The following is a 17,671-nucleotide window of genomic DNA, read 5'->3' on the forward strand; positions in this document are numbered from 1 at the left end:
ACTTCCTTGAGCAGCCTGGCAGGAATGGGGTCCAATAAACATGCCGATGGTTTGGACGAAGCAACCAATGAAAATAACTCAGACAGAACAACCGGAGAGAAAGAGTCTAACCAAATACCGGCATCACTGAAAGCAGCCAAAGATAACGATACATCTTTGGGATGGTTATGAGTAATTTTTTCTCTAATAGTCAAAATTTTGTTAGCAAAGAAAGTCATGAAGTCATTACTAGTTAAAGTTAATGGAATACTCAGCTCAATAGAGCTCTGACTCTTTGTCAGCCTAGCTACAGTGCTGAAAAGAAACCTGAGGTTATTCTTATTTTCTTCAATTAGTGATGAGTAGAAAGATGTCCTAGCTTTACGGAGGGCTTTTTTATAGAGCAACAAACTCTTTTTCCAGGCTAAGTGAAGATCTTCTAAATTAGTGAGACGCCATTTCCTCTCCAACTTACGGGTTATCTGCTTTAAGCTACAAGTTTGTGAGTTATACCACGGAGTCAGACACTTCTGATTTAAAGCTCTCTTTTTCAGAGGAGCTACAGCATCCAAAGTTGTCTTCAAAGAGGATGTAAAACTATTGACGAGATACTCTAACTCCCTTACAGAGTTTAGGTAGCTACTCTGCTCTGTGTTGGTATATGACATTAGAGAACATAACGAAGGAATCATATCCTTAAACCTAGTTACAGCGCTTTCTGAAAGACCTCTAGTGTAATGAAACGTATTCCCCACTGCAGGGTAGTCCATCAGGGTAAATGTAAATGTTATTAAAAAATGATCAGACAGAAGGGAGTTTTCAGGGAATACTGTTAAGTCTTCTATTTCCATACCATAAGTCAGAACAAGATCTAAGATATGATTAAAGTGGTGGGTGGACTCATATACTTTTTGAGCAAAGCCGATAGAGTCTAATAATAGATTAAATGCAGTGTTGAGGCTGTCATTCTCAGCATCTGTGTGGATATTAAAATCGCCCACTATAATGATCTTATCTGAGCTAAGCACTAAGTCAGACAAAAGGTCAGAAAATTCACAGAGAAACTCACAGTAACGACCAGGTGGACGATAGATAATAACAAATAAAACTGGTTTTTGGGACTTCCAATTTGGATGGACAAGACTAAGAGACAAGCTTTCAAATGAATTAAAGCTCTGTCTAGGTTTTTGATTAATTAATAAGCTGGAATGGAAGATTGCTGCTAATCCTCCGCCACGGCCCGTGCTACGAGCATTCTGACAGTTAGTGTGACTCGGGGGTGTTGACTCATTTAAACTAACATATTCATCCTGCTGTAAGCAGGTTTCTGTAAGGCAGAATAAATCAATACGTTGATCAATTATTATATCATTTACCAACAGGGACTTAGAAGAGAGAGACCTAATGTTTAATAGACCACATTTAACTGTTTTAGTCTGTGGTGCAGTTGAAGGTACTATATTATTTTTTCTTTTTGAATTTTTATGCTTAAATAGATTTTTGCTAGTTATTGGTAGTCTGGGAGCAGACACCGTCTCTACGGGGATGGGGTAATGAGGGGATGGCAGGGGGAGAGAAGCTGCAGAGAGGTGTATAAGACCACAGCTCTGCTTCCTGGTCCCAACGCTGGACATTCACAGTTTGGAGGATCCAAGAAAATTGGCCAGATTTCTAGAAATGAGAGCTGCTCCATCTAAAGTGGGATGGATGCCGTCTCTCCTAACAAGACCAGGTTTTCCCCAGAAGCTTTGCCAATTATCAATGAAGCCCACCTCATTTTTTGGACACCACTCAGACAGCCAGCAATTCAAGGAGAACATGCGGCTAAACATGTCACTCCCGGTCTGACTGGGGAGGGGCCCAGAGAAAACAACAGAGTCCGATATTGTTTTTGCAAAGTTACACACCGATTTAATGTTAATTTTAGTGACCTCCGATTGGCGTAACCGAGTGTCATTACTGCCGACGTGAATTACAGTCTTACCAAATTTACGCTTAGCCTTAGCCAGCAATTTCAAATGTCCTTCGATGTCGCCTGCTCTGGCCCCCGGAAGATAATTGACAATGGTTGCTGGTGTCGCTAACTTCACATTTCTCAAAACAGAGTCGCCAATAACCAGAGTTTGATCCTCGGCGAGTGTATCGTCGAGTGGGGAAAAACGGTTAGAGATGTGAACGGGTTGACGGTGTACACGGGGCTTCTGTTTAGGACTACGCTTCCTCCTCACAGTCACCCAGTCAGCCTGCTTTCCCGACTGCCCGGGATCTGCCAGGGGGGAACTAACGGCGGCTAAGCTACCTTGGTCCGCACCGACTACAGGGGCCTGGCTAGCTGTAGAATTTTCCACGGTGCGGAGCCGAGTCTCCAATTCGCCCAGCCTGGCCTCCAAAGCTACGAATAAGCTGCACTTATTACAAGTACCATTACTGCTAAAGGAGGCCAAGGAATAACTAAACATTTCACACCCAGAGCAGAAAAGTGCGGGAGAGACAGGAGAAGCCGCCATGCTAAATCGGCTAAGAGCTAGTAGCAACGCAACCTAGCGGATTCCTAAAAACACACAAAGTGAATAATGTGTAAATAATTTAAAGGTGATTCAGCAGAAGGAGTGCCCCAATCAAGGCATCAAACAGGCCATGAAGCAGCACAGGCAACGCACGACAACGGTGCTAAAATAAAATAAAAATCAACTAAACACGCTGTGGAGCAGCACAGATAACGCACAACAGTGCTAAAAGAGAAAAAAAAAATAAAATAAAATAAAAAAAAAATAAAATAATAAAAACGAAAGCGATAGCAAGCTAGTTAGCTTGCCAACGCTGATGAAAGTTAGCTGATAAAAGTGCTCCGTCGCGATGTTTCAACCGTTAGAGGTCTTCCTTAGGCGTTGGAGCACAGTAAAAAAGTTAAAAAAAAATAAAAAGGTAAAAAAGTAAAAAAAGTCTTGAAAAAGACTGTTAATTCAAGTCCAAAGCAGCAGGTAGCAGTCTCTGTGTAAACAGTCCCAACAGAGAGCCAAAATTCTGATGCCAACACGTAAACCAACCAGTCAGGTGACACATGGACGTGTCTTCGGCCAGGTGAAAAGGTGTACATACATATTCAGGTATGTATAATAAAGACTAATTGTATGATTAATGGCTCTAGTGGTGTTATTATGAAAAATCCTGTATTAAACATTTAATTTAATCATGTGAGAGTAAATCAGGTACAGGAGACAAAGTTGCAGCGTGTAACGGTAGATTCAAAATTATCATGGAAAAAACATAAATAATATTTTTGTAAAAATGAGCAGGGGTATATTGATTATGAGGAGCCATGCAAGGTTTTTAAGTTGTACAACATTGAATTACGTTATTAAAGCATTATTACTAGTATACCCAGATTATTGCCCAGCAGTTTGGTCAAATGCTTCTGGTGAAATGATTAATAAATGACAGATTTTTCAAAATAGGGTTGCTCGTATAGCACTTAAATGCAGTTATAGGACTAAAATTATTACAATGCACAAAAGTGTAAACTGGCTGTGGTGTGTGGGCCGCTGAAGAGGAGGTACTGCTGGCCCACCACCAGAGGGCGCCCTGCCTGAAGTGCGGGCTTCAGGCACGAGAGGGCACCGGAGCAACCGGGAGTGACAGCTGTCACTCATCAACAAGCACCAGCTGTCACTCATCATCACCATCACCTTAAAAGCCGGGCAGCAACTCCACCTCGCTGCCGAGATATCATCTACCGCTTAGGTAATATGCTCTGCTGTATCCCTACTGTGACTTACATCTGATCTGTTTTGCAGCCGTTTTTCCTGTGGTGCACTCTCTGCTGGGTTGGCGTTTAGTGAGAGAAGCGACGTCTTCACCTCTCACCCCATCCAGATAAGTGGTAACAGCTGCTAGTGTGTTCCTACTTTGGAGGTGGAGGTGCTCCCTCCCGGAGGAACTGTATCAGTGTCTGAGGATTTACTGGGTGTGTATCCACACACCCACCATTAACTGTCTCTTCTTCCTGCCAGCAGTACCAAGTCTGACAGCTGGAGACGGTGGCCACCTGGGGACCCAGGACTTGGCGGCTCCGGTGTTCTTCAGATCCGTTGGCGGTGGAAGCCGTGTGGGGACCCGGCTCTTCTCTGGACAGACGTCTTCTATCCTCGAGCCTGCCCACACGTCACTTTTCGTATAATTGACTGTCATTATCAAACTGCATTTGTCTGTATTCCGTTGTACACAATTCACAACATTAAACTGTTATATTTTGGCTTATCCATTGTCCATTCATTTACCCCCCTGTTGTGGGTCCGTGTAACTATCAATCAATCAATCAATTTTATTTATATAGCGCCAAATCACAACAAACAGTTGCCCCAAGGCGCTTTATATTGTAAGGCAAGGCCATACAATAATTACGTAAAAACCCCAACGGTCAAAACGACCCCCTGTGAGCAAGCACTTGGCGACAGTGGGAAGGAAAAACTCCCTTTTAACAGGAAGAAACCTCCAGCAGAACCAGGCTCAGGGAGGGGCAGTCTTCTGCTGGGACTGGTTGGGGCTGAGGGAGAGAATCAGGAAAAAGACATGCTGTGGAGGGGAGCAGAGATCAATCACTAATGATTAAATGCAGAGTGGTGCATACAGAGCAAAAGGAGAAAGAAACACTCAGTGCATCATGGGAACCCCCCAGCAGTCTACGTCTATAGCAGCATAACTAAGGGATGGTTCAGGGTCACCTGATCCAGCCCTAACTATAAGCTTTAGCAAAAAGGAAAGTTTTAAGCCTAATCTTAAAAGTAGAGAGGGTTAACATATTTACAGTTACATATAAAAAATTAATTAAAAAATATGAACATTTAAAATGCAAAAAACAAGAGGTGTATCTCATGCAGCCAGTGGAGTACTGTGATTCCACATGGATTTTGAGTCAGTTGATCATATGACCTAGAAGCTATTGAGCTAAAATGCTAATATTTACATATAAAAATTAATTAAAAATATGAATAGATTCAGATTCAGAAAACTTTATTGATCCCAGAGGGCAACTCGTTTGCAGCATTCCAGAACAGTTCTCACATACGCACAACATACTACCATCCATTTCAGTTACAAGTGGAACTCCGGTGGAACAATAAAAGTTATACAACATTTAAAAAAAACAGTCCCCTTAGACAAGCAACCATTAACCAAAACACGCTGGACCCAGTCAGTGAGAAAATCTAAAATCAATGACAGCAGTTGATCAGGAAGGTTAAAATCCTCAGCAAGCCTTTGAATCAAAACATGAGGTTGCATTTTATTAAAAGCAGAAGAAAAGTCTGCAAATAAAAGTCTAACATGGGCGTCTGCCTTTTCCAGGTGCTTGTAAACAGTGTTCAAAAGAAAAAGTTTAGCATCCTACACACCTTTGCTAGATTGATAGGCAAATTGCAGTGGATCCAATTTATCCGTGGTGAAAGGCAAAATATGGGCGCATAAAATTTGTTCAAAGGTTTTCATTACAAGAGATGTGAGTGCGACCAGCCTGAACTCACTCAGCTCCCTAGATTTATTTGATTTTGGAAGGGGGATCACTGTAGATGTCTTCCACAAAGAGGGAATTTTACACTGATCAACACATGACTGAAACAGTCTTGTAAACACAGCACTGAGCTGGGTGGCACAGTGGTGCAAGGTTCGCCCACAAATGGGGTCAGGACCCATAGCTTTCCCTTCCTTTACCTTCTTAAATAGGGCAGTGACTTGGTTCTGTGAAATTACAATTTCTTTTTCAGGTTTAGGAGAATTTCTGCAATCAGATACATTTCCAACCACATCAGTTCTCTCAAAACGAGAGAAAAAGGAATTAAATGTATTTGGCAGGTCATAATCAGGCGCACCACTAACAGTAACAGGTTTCCTGTCCTCTTTACGGAGGCTGCAGGAGGCCATATTCTTAATGCCACGCCAAGCTGTTCTGAGATCACCACTTTCTCTTTGTATTTTAATCTGGCTTTTCTTAACTCTCCTTTCACTTCTCTGGAGACTTCTTTTTTCTCTAATTGGTCACCAGTGCAATAAACCACTTTCTTTTTATTAATTATTGATTTCAGCTCTTTAGTTACCCATGGTTTGTTATTTGGATAAATGACAACTTTTTTTGACGGGACAGTGGAGTCAACACAAAACGTTATGTAAGAGGAGACAGAGTCACAAAGTTCATCTTTATCATCAGAGGCATCAAAGAAACAGTCCCAATCAGTGCACTCAAATGAGGCTTGAAGGAGAGAAATGCTGTCCTCAGACCAACATTTCACAGTCTTCACCTTGTTTGGCAGACGCCTGAACACAGGGACGTACTGCGGCATGAGATACACACGGTTATGATACGAGGATCCAAGTGGAGGAAGTGGGAGGGACTTGAACGCACCCTCCACAGAGCCATAGCACAAGTCTAAAGTCGTGTCCCTCTGCGTTGTAGCACAAGTGACGTACGTCTTAAGGGTATCTCATGCAGCCAGTGGAGTACAATGATTCCACACTGAGATACACCTCTTGTTTTTACATTTTAAATCTGTTCATATTTTTAATTAATTTTTATATGTAAATATTAGCATTTTAGCTCAATAGCTTCCAGGTCATGTGATCAATTGACTCAAAATCATTGAGATACACCTCTTGTTTTTACATTTTAAACCTGTTCATATTTTAAATTAATTTTTTAAATTTTTACAATTTTATGTGTAACTATTAGTATTAAAACAGCCAATTTATTCTGTTTGTTGTGTTTATGCACCCCCTAGTGGCGTATTCTGTTCAGGCATGTTCCCGGCCACCTAAAATAACTCCTCTAGGACCCACATTAGTAAAGTGAAGAAGAAGTGGTCCAGTGTTACTGTTTCTCCTCAGAAAACTCAGCAGAATGTCTGTGTGTGCGTGCATTAGCAAGTAAGTTATCAAATGGGAGGATCTATTTCTGTGTACTGAAGCAATTTAAATACATGGAATAACATCATTACTTTGATTACTTATAAACTGCATTATAGATTCAAATGCTAATTGCTGTTGCTAATATACCAAAGCATAATGAGAGATTATACATTTGTTTTATTTTGTTAGTTATTCATTTATTTTATCTGTATTTTGCAGAAACCACACACATTAAATCTGATGAAACGTACAACTGACCTGATTCTTCACAAATGGACAAATATATATATATAAATATATATAATATGTTCTAACCGACATACAGTAGTGTTTATCAACCTAAAGTCATTTACAACCAGCAAATTCAGTTCATGGTCCTTCGAGCCGGACAATAAAATACTGCAGACCACAAGATGTCCACCCAGGGTGAAACAGCCAGACCTCATAGCTCAACACATCCTCCACCTTACCTAAAAGACTATGAAATGGACAAATATTATGTTCTAACCGACATACTGCAGTGTTTATCAACCTAAAGTCATTTACAACCAGCAAATTCAGTTCATGGTCCTTCGAGCCGGACAATAAAATACTGCAGACCACAAGATGTCCACCCAGGGTGAAACAGCCAGACCTCATAGCTCAACACATCCTCCACCTTACCTAAAAGACTATGAAATGGACAAATATTATGTTCTAACCGACATACTGCAGTGTTTATCAACCTAAAATCATTTACAACCAGCAAATTCAGTTCAATTAGCATTTTAACTCAATAGCTTCCAGGTCATTTGATCAATTGACTCAAAATCAGTGTGGAATCATTGTGCTCCACTGGCTGCATGAGATACACCTCTTGTTTTTGAATTTTAAATCTGTTCATATTTTTAATTAATTTTTATATGTAAATATTAGCATTTTAGCTCAATAGCTTCCAGGTCATGTGATCAACTGACTTAAAATCAGTGTGGAATCATTGTGCTCCACTGGCTTCACGAGATACACCTCTTGTTTTTACATTTCAAACCTGTTCATATTTTTAATTAATTAATTAAATGTAAACATTTGCATTTTCGCTCAACAGCTTCTCAATAGCTTTAAACACAGTATCCTCCACCTTACCTAAAAGACTATGAGGTCAGTGTTGAAACTAATGAGGAAGAAGAGGAGACGTATGAGGAGGTACAGACAGTAAATGGACTATCCTCTCCAGCAGATCAGTCACCTGAGGGAAGGGTTTTTCCCTGCATAGCAATTGGAGGAGAAGTAGACAACAGTCTCCCTACAGTACGCAAGAAGGAACTGAAGGTAGGAGAGGACAGACAACGACCTAATAAAGACACATTAAGAGGCGGGAATCATGACTCTCAGAGTCCACACCGCAGTGTGGACGAGACCACTTCTGCTCTTCACCCTAATCAGGAGTACAAAATCCAGCACGCCTTTACGGCTATGGAGCTAGCATTGGGAAGTCATACCTACCCAGTAGCAGACCTCAAGAGAAAATATCAGTACCTCAAAGACCTCCCAATCCCTACTATAGAACATGCACAGCCACTGCTACTGATAGGGTCTGACCATCCACACCTTATCCTTCCAACAGAGCCAGTTTGTCAGGGGCCTCCAGATGGTCCTGCAGCTGTAAAGACACCAATGGGCTGGAACCTTCAAGGTCCGTCAAAGTTTTTAAAGCATTCCCAGCTGACCTCTTTACTCACGTTGAATGTTTATGGCAGTTGGACATTTTGCCGTACCGGAGTGAGAAGGTTGTTACAAGGTCACGGGAGGATTCTGAAGCACTCAGGACACTGGAGGAGAAAACAGTGCGGATAGAAGTGGAGGGCGCCAAAAGGTATGCAACACCCTTGTTGTGGAAAAGGAACTTACCTCAGCTTGAGGCACCTAAAGAGGCTGTATTCCCCCACCTACGGGGTACAGAGAAACGGCTAGCAAATGATTGTGTCAGAACTGAAGCCTACAAAGCTGAAATACACAAGATTCTCGACTCGGGATATGTGAAGAGGATTTCACCTGCTGAAGCCCATGCAAGTCCAGGATGGTACCTCCCCCACCACATGGTTACCCACAATGCAAAGAACCGTATTGTCTTTAATTGTTCATTCAAGTACAAAGGACTACCATTAAATGAACATCTACTTCCTGGCCCTACACTCGGCTCAACTCTTCTAGGTGTTCTGTTGCGATTCAGAGAGAATGCAGTTGCCATAAGTAGTGATGTGAAAGGTATGTTCCACCAGGTACATCTCTTACCGGAGGACCAGCCGTACCTGAGGTTTCTCTGGCGGGACACTAGCCTCCTGCAGTCTACCAGTGGTTAGTACTACCATTTGGAACAACCTCAAGCCCCTGCTGCGCAGTGTTTGCTCTACAAACTCATGTGATAAATCACAGTCAGTCCAAGGAAGACACACACACAGCAGTTGAACGTTTTTATGTGGACAACTGGCTACAAAGTCTGCCCACAGTTGAACAAGCCAAGACATTAGCCAACAAACTAAGGTGCTTACTAGCAGAAGGTGGTTTTGAGCTATGTAAGTGGGCAACCAGCCATCCAGAGGTGATCAGTCACCTACCACCTGAATCCACTTCAGACAGCACCAAATTATGGCTCGCCCAAAGCAGCCATGACCCCCAAGAGTTGGCCTTAGGGTTGATGTGGCATTGCCATTCCGATACGCTGGGCTACAAGCCAGCCCTATCAATCAGAGAGCAACCGACCATGAGAGTCATATACAAAGTGCTCGCCAGTCAATTTGACCTATTGGGATTCATCAGCCTGTACATCACAAGAGCCAAGGTATTAGTGCAGAAACTTTGGATGAAAGGGCGAGAGTAGGATGACCCTAATTTGCCAGAGGGCTTAATTAAAGCATGGAATACCTGGCAGGATGAGCTCTCACAACTCACTGAAATCTCCATTCCACAATGTTAGACTAACTCCAAGATCAACCCGTTTGCCTGCAGTAGAACAGTTCACATCTTCAGCGATGCTTCAGAGCAAGCTTATGGATCGGTAGCTTACCTATGTTCCAGTTCTGATGAAAAGAGTGCTCAGGTGTCCTTTCTAGCAGCAAGATCACATCTGGCACCCAAAAGACAGTTCTCTATGCCCAGATTAGAGCTCTGTGCTGCTCTCAGTGGAGCTCAGCTTGCTGCAGTTCTGAAAAGGGAGCTCACTGTCGAAATCCAGGAGTACATCTACTGGACCGACTCTACAACAGTAATTACGTGGTTGCAGTCCGAGTCCTGTAAGTACAAGGTGTTTGTTGGGACAAGAATAGCTGAAATACAGGAGCTCACCCATCCAGAGTCCTGGCGCTATGTTGACTCCCAGAATAATGCTGCAGATGACATCATGCGAGGAAAGACTTTAACTTACCTTAAAGAGAATAACCATTGGAGTCAAGGACCAGAATTCCTGAGACTGCATCCATCACAGTGGCCAGTCAAATCTGAAAACACGATGAGCTACGATACTGCAGAGATGCGAAAATCCATATTCTGTGGCCAGATTTCAGACACCACAGTCACACCTCTACCTGATCTGCAGCAGTTCAGCCATTTCCAAGACCTGCTGGAAACCACCGCCCGTAGCCTTCATGGGGCGGCAAATGAGGACTACAGCCCTTCAGCAGAAGAATTCAGGGAGGCTGAATTAATTCTTCTTAAACGGGCACAAAGTGACAGTTTCCCCATTGAAGTAGAGCACCTAAAGGCTGGGAAACCTGGGCGATCTGATAGTCAGCTGCTGAAACTATCACCCGAGTGGGACCAAGAAAATGAACTGATACGAGTTGGTGGTCGTCTCCGCCGCTGTGACCTGAGTCTTGATACTCTTCATCCGATTGTACTTGATCCAGCACATCACATTACACAGCTTCTCATCAAATCCTATGATCAGCAATTACATCACCCAGGAGCCGAACGAGTCTTTACAGAGATGCACAGGCGTTATTGGATTCTGAAAGGCTGACAAGCGATCCCTAAGTTCCAACATGGGTGTGCAGAATGCCAGAAATGGAGAGCAAAGCCAGAGGTACCAAAAATGGCAGATTTACCTTCAGCTCGCCTCAGACCCAGGTCCTCTAGGACCCATGTTAGTAAAGTGAAGAAGAAGTGGTCCAGTGTTACTGTTTCTCCTCAGAAAACTCAGCAGAATGTCTGTGTGTGCGTGCATTAGCAAGTAAGTTATCAAATGGGAGGATCTATTTCTGTGTACTGAAGCAATTTAAATACATGGAATAACATGATTACTTTGATTACTTAGAAACTGCATTATAGATTCAAATGCTAATTGCTGTTGCTAATATACCAAAGCATAATGAGAGATTATACATTTGTTTTATTTTGTTAGTTATTCATTTATTTTATCTGTATTTTGCAGAAACCACACACATTAAATCTGATGAAACGTACAACTGACCTGATTCTTCACAAATGGACAAATATTATGTTCTAACCGACATACTGTAGTGTTTATCAACCTAAAGTCATTTACAACCAGCAAATTCAGTTCATGGTCCTTCGAGCCGGACAATAAAATACTGCAGACCACAAGATGTCCACCCAGGGTGAAACAGCCAGACCTCATAGCTCAACACATCCTCCACCTTACCTAAAAGACTATGAAATGGACAAATATTATGTTCTAACCGACATACTGCAGTGTTTATCAACCTAAAATCATTTACAACCAGCAAATTCAGTTCAATTAGCATTTTAACTCAATAGCTTCCAGGTCATTTGATCAATTGACTCAAAATCAGTGTGGAATCATTGTGCTCCACTGGCTGCATGAGATACACCTCTTGTTTTTGAATTTTAAATCTGTTCATATTTTTAATTAATTTTTATATGTAAATATTAGCATTTTAGCTCAATAGCTTCCAGGTCATGTGATCAACTGACTTAAAATCAGTGTGGAATCATTGTGCTCCACTGGCTTCATGAGATACACCTCTTGTTTTTACATTTTAAACCTGTTCATATTTTTAATTAATTTTAAATGTAAACATTAGCATTTTCGCTCAACAGCTTCTCAATAGCTTTAAACACAGTATCTCTGGTTTGAATAGCCCACCTTTTTATTTTGAAAACAGGAAGTTGGTATTCGATGTAGCCCTCTGCTCTCGTTGCTTGTTTATTGTAACGTCTGCAATACGGGCGCACTTGAAATGTTGGAGCGGCTTGGTCAGTCACTCTGTCGCCGGAGCAAATAATTGGTTTAACTGGAGCAAAGGGGACGTTTACCCGCAGTAAAGAAGAGGGAAAACCAGAGCGAATGTCTGTCGAATATCTGTCGAATATCCAACGTAAAACTAACTTCACTGCGGTTTCTCACGATATGACATTTTCGTCGATATTTTTGGCGATCTTTGAACCCAATATCTTCACTCGCTCCGTCCATATGGGTTTTTGGAACCAAATGACCCAAAATTTAACCTGCTGTGGTTTATTCCGTGTATTTCCATATTCCATGCAAACATTTATAGCGTTCCAAATGTTTTGAAGTAACACCCCTCCCTACCATAAACCTACACAATACACAGCACAGGTAAAATCTAGATAGATAAAAAAAAAACAGTAAAATAGTAATAATAAAAACGTTAAAAAACTGCAAAGCAGTTAAAATAATACAAATTTACACAAATTGCCCAGACTGACTTTCTAAAACACTGTTGAGCAATTCTCTTAAAACAGTTAAGATTATCACAAATTTCAACAGCAGATGTGTTAATATAAATTTTTATTGCAATACAAAACGTTTATTTTCTGGAATTCCAGATTTTTGTGCTCAATGTTATCAGGGCTCCTTCTGGTCTTGTAACAATATTATTTGTAACATTAACAGATGGAAAATAAATAAAAACCCTGCCCCGTGTGAGGCTCGAACTCACGACCTTCAGATTATGAGACTGACGCGCTGCTAAACTGCGTCAGCGAGGCTCCGAACCATCTCTTACAGAGAAAATTGACAAAACATCAGCTGAAAGACGACAGATTTCTCTTTCTGTAATTTATCTATTTTCGCTCACATTTCTGGCATACTTTTCTTTGTAGTGTTTAAGCAAAAATAACAACGTAATTTAAAACTATTCCAATTACAGGGGTTGGAACAAGCGCGCCCCCTGCTGGTCATTCATCCGTCACAGCCTCCAAGCTGGAATTCAAATAACTTCAATGGAAATCGTTTTAAGTGTTTGCAGGATAGTGGCACAAAAAGTGCTGAAGTATATGTATTTGTGTTTTTTTAACTCTTATTAGATCCTAAAGTTAACATTAATTGAGTGGTGCAGAGCAGGGAGACGTCCGCCAGGGGGTGCTGCATTTTATACCTCACCTTCAGAGCAATTCTGGAGCATCACACAGACATGGTTCATGATCAAAGCTTTGATAATGTATAAAATGTGGAGGGACTTTTTGCCATTTTATTGATTTACTTTCGTCTCGTGTGTCCTTTTGTTTGTCCTTTTGCAACACCTCATATCTTCCCACAAGAAACATTCTATAGTACATGATGTGCGCTTTTATTTACATTTGTATGTCTTTTCACATAATGAATTAAAATTAATAAATTAAAGAAACAATGGCTAGTGAAATTCAATCCATCTGTGCAAACGGCAGTAAACATAATCTGCAAAGAATTTTACACACACACACACACACACACACACACACACACACACACACACACACACACACACACACACACACACACACACACACACACACACACACACACACACACATAAATATTGCTAATATTCATCCATTTCTGTATATAAGGCCTGCAGTATTTATAGGCTTCTGATGTTAGACAAAACTGAAGCTTTTATCCGTTGCATCACCAGTTATACAGTTTCATGATGAGGATGATTTTTTTTTTTTTTTAAGTAACATCAAATTGCTGCAGTTTGCCAGAAGACAGACAGGAAACCCAAGCCTACATTTAATTAATTATAAATTATAGTGTAAACATAATATTTAATCTGGTTTCCTATTTTCCAATCCATCTTGAATTCATTGCAACATGAAGCTGTGGATGCAACAGGCACAGAAGCCTCAGTTCTTTTGTCTTGGTGGCTTCCCTCACTCGTCTCACTCCTGTGATAACTGCCTTGACTCAGATTTCCCACACAGTATTCTACTGTTTGCATTTCTGCTCCCCTCCACAGCATGTCTTTTTCCTGGTTCTCTCCCTCAGCCCCAACCAGTCCCAGCAGAAGACTGCCCCTCCCTGAGCCTGGTTCTGCTGGAGGTTTCTTCCTGTTAAAAGGGAGTTTTTCCTTCCCACTGTAGCCAAGTGCTTGCTCACAGGGGGTCGTTTTGACCGTTGGGGTTTTACATAATTATTGTATGGCCTTGCCTTACAATATAAGGCGCCTTGGGGCAACTGTTTGTTGTGATTTGGCGCTATATAAAAAAAAATTGATTGATTGATTGATTGATTTCTTCGTGATTGGCCCAAGACATCTTCAGTCACTTGGAAATGTTCATTATTCATCCTCTGACTTTGTCTGAAGATAATTGGTTGTTAAAGTGATTATTAACTTTTGTTATACTAAATGGTGCTATTTCTTAGGAAAACCATAATTTGGGCCTTTAAACTGTTAATTTCATGAACAGAAGCTTGATTTTTTTTAAATGTATTTTCAAAATTCACATATGCAATAGTTGAAGGGTTCACAGACTTTCAGGCACCACTGTATATTTCTTACATTCAAATTTTTATCATGAAAGATGAAAAAGATGGAAAATAAGTTTAATATAAGCAAAATAAAAAAGGCAGAGTAAATATTTTTATTTTTATTTCATTTATTTACTTATTTCGCAATATTGTGCCACCGCTGACATGTACAGGTGATGCAGAGAACTGTCAACAGTGTGAAAACATGAAGTCATCAGGCTGATGTGCACATCAGAGACACACTGATGAACAATTAACACATCCACGTGTTTGCAATTATATGGATGAATATTAAAGCACACGCAAAGTGATGCGTAAAATGGCACCAATGGCTGCGTTAGCCTTGTTAGAGGAACTTGCAAATGGTGCAATCTGACGTGAGCGTGTATTCGGAGAATGCGAGGATTTACTTCCAAATGAGGATAATTGGCTCATAAACAGATTTCGATTACCAAGGCCACTGTTACTGGAGTTGCGCACAGAACTGCGGTCAGCCCAGAGCGCAGCGACGAGCCAGGGGTTGTCTGTGCCCACACAGGTGCTGAACACGCTGGGCATCCTGGCATTGGGCATTCCAGCGTGAGTTGCTTGATCGATCAGGTGTGTGCCAGTCAACCTTGCGCTGAGCTGCAATAATCCAAATGTCATCAGGTACATTCCAACATTACAGCGCATTTTGCAGCGGGAGCCGGTTTCCCGAATGTAATCGGAGCAACTGAATGTGCACATGTTGCTATACAGGCGCCATCACATGATGAATTTGTTTCTGTTAATAGGAAACCTTTTCATTCCATCAATGTTCAAATCATATGTGGTGCGCAAAAAAGGCTGGAGGTTGCACGGTGAGAGATGGGGGGGTGCTTATGTTTAAATAGTTTAATTGTTCCGAATGAAAACCGGAGACATTTGGGCATGTGCGCATTCAAATATATTATTATTATTAATGTCTTTTTCGTATTTTTGCCTGATGGTGAGCTGCAGAGCTTCTTAACAGACTTCCTGTGTTCAGTATTTGTCAATAAACGTGTGTGTAAATTGTGAATGTCACCCTGCAGCGAGGCGCACCTCACAATTTTAACGTCACTGTGTGCGCACTGTTTTGCATCCGTAGCTTCCACGAACATTTTTCCAGTTTCACGATTAATCCGTTTAACAGCGTACTGAATAAAGTGTCCCTGTGTGCATCCATGGAATTTCCAGTCATCTGTAGCATAATTTCTTTCCTGTCTTCATGTTGTCTGATGTGATGTTGTGGGGAATCCCTGCTCCAAGGGCCTATTTACATGAAATTACATATTTAAATAGGGCGTGGCCAGGGAGGAGTTTGGTTCCACGCTCGACTCCATGTTCAGTGGGATGCACAAAGAGAACGTGTGTGGATTCATGCCTATGCACACTTTCATACATCTGAATATATTTGTGCTTACGCCAGATTCAGGGTTTTGGCGTATACCAGCTTTTAGTAGAAAGTCCACATTAGTCTTCGTACATGAGGCCCAAGTCTCATTGGTGAAGCTTGGCAAGGAGTCAGTCTGAAGGTCATGATTTTGAGCCTCACACATGGCAGGTCTTTAATGTTACAAAATGTGTTGTTTGCAAAGGACATGCTTGACAAGAACTCGTTAGTCATGATAAAAGAAATTTGAGTGTCATGTTTCCTGCTCTGCCTTGTTCCACTTTTGCATACTGAAATGGTACTGGACCTGCTCACACCATGTGTCTAAATTTGAAGATGGCTTTGTTTTTATTTCATGAATGCATCTTGAAATAAATAGTTTCTGCATGAATATGGATCGGGCTGCTCAGTTATTGTGATGCCAGACTACATTTTAAGCAAAATTTAAAACATACTGCAGATTGTTTTATGTTTTGGAGCAAACAGTGAGTAATTTCATTAGACTGTAGTGAAAACTGTTCGGAGCATTGAGCAATCATGAGCCTACAGTGGCTGTGAGGGCTGCATTTTGCCAGAACATTACACTTAGTGGGGCAGATTGAAATAGACCTTCCCAATTGCTATAAAACTCTGATTAACTGCAGAGCAGGGACAGTCCACCAGAAGCTAAAATTGTACTGAATGGGACCATATGTTACTGAAGTCTAAAACAGCCTATTTTAGTTTTAAATTTCAAGTGTATAGTTTCTTATGGTTTGCTGGTTATATTCATATTCAAATCCTGACTATATTTAACTGTAAAATATTGATTTTGCATAATATTACCCCTTTAAATGTCTGAGGTGGAAAAAGCAGAAAGACAGAGAGAGAGAGAGTAGAGTGGAGTAGAGAGTTTAAACAGACATTGGGCAGCTGCAGGCGGGCAGAAGCTGCAGATGAAGGTTTGGGAAAGGAACCAGTTACAGTGTAATGTGGGACGTTTTAGATCATCTGTCTGCCTCTCTGTCTCTCACTGCCTACACTGTGAGTGAGATGGTGCGATGTTCCGTCCAGCCTTACAAAACGTGGACTTGCTTTGGTTGATTTTACTTTGTTTTATTTTTCTTCCGGAGGCCGGCTGCAGATCGGCCAATGCAAACAGCTGTCATGAGGAGAAGACAGCCTACATGATGCGCCAAATCGGCCCGGTGGAGCTGGTGCCAGACAGACCAGTGACAGGTCAGTCAGTCCCTGCAGACATATGATGGGTCATGCAAAAATGCTAAATGATAAACTGCAACTTATGATGACCTTGTTCTCTGGAACTTAATTCAGAATAGGATTTTTGTTCCTCAAAGAGTTTTGATTTTTTTTTTCTGGAATGCAAGTCAAAATTGTGCACAAGTGGTACAAAGTCATGCAGAACACCTGTCCATGCAAAATGCAAGTTTCTAAACATGTTTATGTCAGCATAAGATAATTTGTAAGTACATGTTCAGAACATGAAAATGCACAAAATTCTAATTTGGTTCTTGGTTCATCTCTTATCAACAGGCATAAAGAAAAGTATAAAAGTAAAATAATTAGATCTGGAAATGCTTTTAATATATATATATATATATATATATATATATATATATATATATATATATATATATATATATATATATATATGGTATTGTATTTAATTAATTGTTGTTCTTATAGCTGTTAAG

Source organism: Thalassophryne amazonica, chromosome 16, assembly GCF_902500255.1.
Source record: "Thalassophryne amazonica chromosome 16, fThaAma1.1, whole genome shotgun sequence".
NCBI classification, from domain to species: Eukaryota; Metazoa; Chordata; class Actinopteri; order Batrachoidiformes; family Batrachoididae; genus Thalassophryne; species Thalassophryne amazonica.